At 50.5% G+C, this 4840-nt stretch overlaps 1 long non-coding RNA gene across 1 annotated transcript in view; it reads left to right on the top strand.

Moving 5' to 3' along the window:
* LOC108312459 overlaps positions 1-3969 on the top strand; it is a 17669-nt gene extending 13700 nt beyond the window's left edge. Inside the window, exon 2 of the long non-coding RNA XR_001828643.2 lies at positions 3891-3969. This is a non-coding gene — a long non-coding RNA (uncharacterized LOC108312459). The remainder of the gene's footprint in view (positions 1-3890) is intronic.
* The last annotated feature ends 871 nt before the right edge of the window (positions 3970-4840 follow it).

Genomic DNA, 4840 nt, shown 5'->3' with positions numbered 1-4840 from the left:
TTTTTAATAGAGATGGGGTTTCACCATGTTGGCCAGGCTGGTCTGGAACTCCTGACCTCAGAGGATCCACCCACCTCAGCCTCCCAAAGTGCTGGGATTATAGGCGCGAGCCACTGCGCCCAGCCTAGCCTCCCATCTTGATATATCTACCACTCTCGCCCACTCTTCCTGGGTTACTCTGGTCCCGGGGTCTCTGATGTATTTCTGCCAAATGACAAGTAAAAATGCAGGTGTTGGGCTGATCACGTGGCTCACCCAGCACTCTGCAGGGCTGAGGTGAAAGGATCTCCTGAGCTCAGGAGTTCAAGACTAGCCCGGGCAACACAGGAAGACCTCGTCTCTACTAAAAATAAATAAATAAATGAAGACAATGCAGGTGTTGGTTTATCCTAATGATGACGGCAGTGACACTGCAGGATCACCACGTGCAGATGCACTTTCCGTACACTATCTCACATCGTTCTCATGGCAACCATATAATGCAGGAATCATGATGACATTATAGTAAGGAAACTGAGACTCTAGCTGTCATATGCTGCTCTTCCTCTTCCCTTCCTGAACAACTTAGTCCTAAAGTCATTTGCGAAGCCTAAAAAGGTAGGTGTTCACATGGGGGCATCTAGAGTGGGGTGCTGGGATTGCAGGTATGAGCCCCCCTGCCCCCACACCCCGTGTCCAGTTCAATACATGCTGATTTGTATTTTCACCCAGGGAAACCCCTGAAGTTCACATGCCACCCTAGTCACTGAAACTGAGAGTATCGTTCCCTTGGCTTCCTGAGCCAGGAAGAGAGAAATTCCTGACACTGTGTGGTGTTGCAGCTCCCTGAGCTCCTCCAGAGTTGACCCTGGAAATAGCTGCATTGTGTCTGCAAGGTATGCTGGACAGAGTTGGTCCCTTCCCACAAGACAGGCCAAGGACAGAGGGGCCAGGCTGCAGAGGAAAGAGAAGAGCTGAGCACCCTCAGTCGCATCTGAGAGTCAGCTTTTTGTTTCTTAGGTATTTGGATGAGAAAGTTTTTGTTGTTGTTGGCTCTGAAGAGTGTCAATTAATCAGTTTGTGATATGGTATTATGATTTACAATAAGAGATACACACTTGGTCTTCAACTCTGTTCTGGGCACAGAGCTTGTAAGATGCTTGGAATTTCCTAAGTGATTCATAACAAGCCCCTTTCAACCTGAGGTTCTGCTGATGGGGGGCTCTTAGAGGATGGTGGTGCTGGTTGCCAGGGTAACCCACCGTGTGATGAGAGGATGGGAATGTTCAGAACTGACCCCCAGTTCCCACCCCCTGGGGAGGCGGGAGGAGTCTAAGGGGCTGGAAACTGAGTTGAAAGGCCGATGGTCAATGATTTTATCAGTCATACCTGCATCATGAAGCCTCACCAAAAAGGTAGGGTGCAGAGAGTTCTGAGTTGCTGAGCACATGGAAGTGCTGGGAGGGCGGCAGACCTGTGAGGGTTGTGAGGGCTCCATGCCCTTCCCCGTCTCTTGAGCTGTGCTCTTTTCCCTTCATCTGTTCCTGAGCTGTCCCCTTTATAATAAACAGGTAAACCAAATAAGGTGTTTATCTGAGTTCTGTGAGCCATTCCAGAAATGACAGAATCTGAGGCTGGGGTCATGGGAACCTCTGATTTGTAGCTGGCCCATCAGAAGCACAGGTGACAGTGAGGGCTTGCAACCGGCGTCTGAAGTAGGGGCAGTCCAATGGCAGCCCCATCAGACTTCAGCCGGTAGGGGCTGTGCCAACTCCAGGTAGTGTCAGAATTGGATTGAATTTCAGGACTTCCAGCTGGGGCTGGAAAATTGGTCAACACGGGGAAAAAATTCACACAGCTGGTGTCAGAAGTGAAGTACCGAGAGTAGTTGAGAGTACAGAGAAAATCCTGACACGTGTGGAGGTTTTTCCCCGTGTCTGGTTTTGTTTTGAGTTAGGGGCTCCCTCTGTCACCTAGCAGGAGTGCACTGGTGCAATCACGGCTCACTGCAGCCTCCAATTGCTGGGCTCAAGCGATCCTCCTATCTCAGCCTCCCCAGTAGTCAAACTACACGCGCACACCACCTTACTTGGCTAATGTAAAAAAATGTTTTGTAGATACAGGATCTTGCTTTGTTACCCTAGGTGGTCTCAAACTCCTGGCCTCAAACAATCCTCTCCTCTTGGCCTCCCAAAGTGTTGGAATTACAGGTATGAGCTGCCATGCCTGGCTATCACATGTGTTTTCATTACACATCTAAACACAGCTCTTCATGGATTATTGCCGGAAGTAACAGTCTCTAAGTATCGAACAGGATGCTGAAATATCTTCCACATGGTTTTGGATTCGGCGGTAAACAATATATCTCATAGCACATCCGCCATCAGGAAACCTAGGTTCCAGAAGAAAAGTTAAGACTCAAAAACCACTGAGCTCGGTGGCTCATATCTGTAATCTCAGCGCTTTGCGAGGTCAAGGCGGGAGGATGACTTGAAGCCGAAAGTTTGAGACCAGCCTGGGCAACATAGTGAGACCCCATCTCTAAAAAAAATATTTTTTTTAACTAGCTAGGCATGGTGGTATAGTCTCAGCTACCGGGGGGCGGGGGCTGAGAGGGGAGGATGACTTGGACTCAGGAGTTTGAAGCTGCAGTTAGATATGATTATGCCATTGCACTCTAGCATGGTCAACAGAACCTCACCCCACACCCACCTAAAAAAAAGAAAAAAAAGACTCATAATCTAAAAATGACAGGCAACTCAAGATCAGTATGTGTGTTCAATGACTCTGAATGCTATGAGCTCAGAGAAAAATCCTGGAGCTACTGGGGTAGATGGAAGATGGAGTTGTGGCTTGAACGACATCTTGAGGATGAGAAAGTTTGGCTGAGATGAGAGAGATTATTTTTAGGTCCCTGAGTGTAGGTATAAGGACATAAATGAGCTTGCTGAGGAGACAGACAGAGGGAATGCTGACAGAGGTTCCAAGGGTGGCAAACACGCCAGCCCAAACAGATGAGGAAGGGGCTCCCGAGCCACTGCATTCACTCCAGGCTGCCCTGAGAGTTCGCTGGGGTTTCAAGGACCTTAAGCGCTCACGCCATCAAAGCGTTCTTCTCCCATTGCATTACGTAAAGCTCTGCAGGAAGACAGTACCTCTAGGAATGCACCTGTCATCAAAGCAGGGCCCACCCAGTTAGGAAACAAGGCTGGGCTGGTCCACAAGGGCTTGGCTGACTATTGCACTCACCAGGAAAGAAGGTGCACGCTTGTTTGCATTTGTGGTGACACTGTGGCTCAGCAATGATTATCCTGCCAATTAAATCCAGTTCCACATATGGCATCGAGGGCGGCTTCACCTGCCCTGGCCAATGTCTGGGACTTACACAGAGCCACACACTACCCCGGGGAATGCCAGTGTCATGAAGTCTCTCTACGAAGGGTCGGCCACACCCCTCCAGTTTCTGTCTTCACTCCCTTTGGAGGATGCCACCCTTCCTGTCAGGCTGCCTCCTGGCCTTTCCATGTCACTTCAGCCATGCCATGGCACTGATCTCACCTGGAGGCCACACCTCCTCCATCCCACAGAAATGATAGTGACACCCACCAACCAACTGCCTCAACTTGAAGAAGCTATTTTAAAACTGCATCTACCCTCAGGGAAGCTAAACAGCCAGTAACTTTGCTCCCAGTTTTCCTATGGAGAAACTGAGTCATGATCTAACACACCAGGGCATTCTCAATAATGACTCAGTGAGGTCAGAATCCCACAAAGCCTAACCCAGAGCCTGTGTGCCTTCAGGCACGTCAGCCTCTATGCTGTATCTTGGAGGAGGGACCTGCCTGGTGCCAGCAGTTTTGCCCACAGCTCTGCTGTGGATCCCGCCTCTCTGACCCTATTATGTTTTATAGGTTGCAGAGAGCCGGGATCTCGCCATTGCACTCCAGCTTGGGCAACAAGAGCGAAACTCCGTCTCAAAAAAAAAAAAAATCTGTAGTCCTGAATCACACACAGACTCCAAAGTCAAGGAATTCTGGCCGAGAAGAGTTCTCTCTGCTTGTGAGAGAGACACTCCCATGAAACGTGCATCTTTATGTGTGTCTCTTCATTCAGATGCAATCAATGGCAGTATATTATTTCCATTGTGATAAGAATCCCTAGCAAAGGATCAGCAAGTTGAGGCCTTAAGTCTTGATGCAGATGCAATTTGTAAGGGGATTCTTATTCATGCCCCAAACCGAGGCCAGCTAGGCCAGGCACCTGTTCTGTTGGACTCTGACATGCGTCTTGTTTTATTCTACGTGGTTCTTACCTGTGCTAGGAAGGTGCCTAGCAGTGAGAAGTCTCTGGGTTGACTTCCTTCTTCCAGGAGGGAAAGGGACTAGGTTCATGAAGCAGCCAGGCTGGGAAGGGCACTACACAGCTTCCCACATGTTATACATGTTCACCACCCTCCGATACTGCCCCACTAGCAGATGTGGACAAGCCAAGGCTCAGAAATGTCACTTCAACAAGTCACACATAGGTGAGGGCAGGGGTGGCCTCGCACCTTCCGCTGGTAGGCTGCAGTGGGTGCTGCCCGCTGGCCTGGCCTGAGGCCTTCAAGCTCCCTCCCACCCCTCAGGTCCTGGGGCCCAGCAAGCTGCGCCCTTGCTTCCACCACCTCGGCCTCCCTTTCTGGGGCACTCACGTCTCCACCAGCCAGATCTTCCCCATCATTCCAGGCCCACGCGTCCCCCACCCCGCTGACGCTCAGGTGGCCCGCGGTCAGACCCTCTCCCAGGACCCCATACAGCTGCCCCTCTCCAGGGTCCTTCGGGTGACCGTCTCGTCACTGCAGCTCCATATCTCGTGCGCCCAG

Source organism: Cebus imitator, unplaced genomic scaffold (assembly GCF_001604975.1).
Source record: "Cebus imitator isolate Cc_AM_T3 unplaced genomic scaffold, Cebus_imitator-1.0 Scaffold125, whole genome shotgun sequence".
Taxonomy (NCBI): domain Eukaryota; kingdom Metazoa; phylum Chordata; class Mammalia; order Primates; family Cebidae; genus Cebus; species Cebus imitator.
The sequence above is the reverse complement of the archived record's forward strand: the minus strand, read 5'-3'. Positions and strand labels throughout refer to the sequence as shown.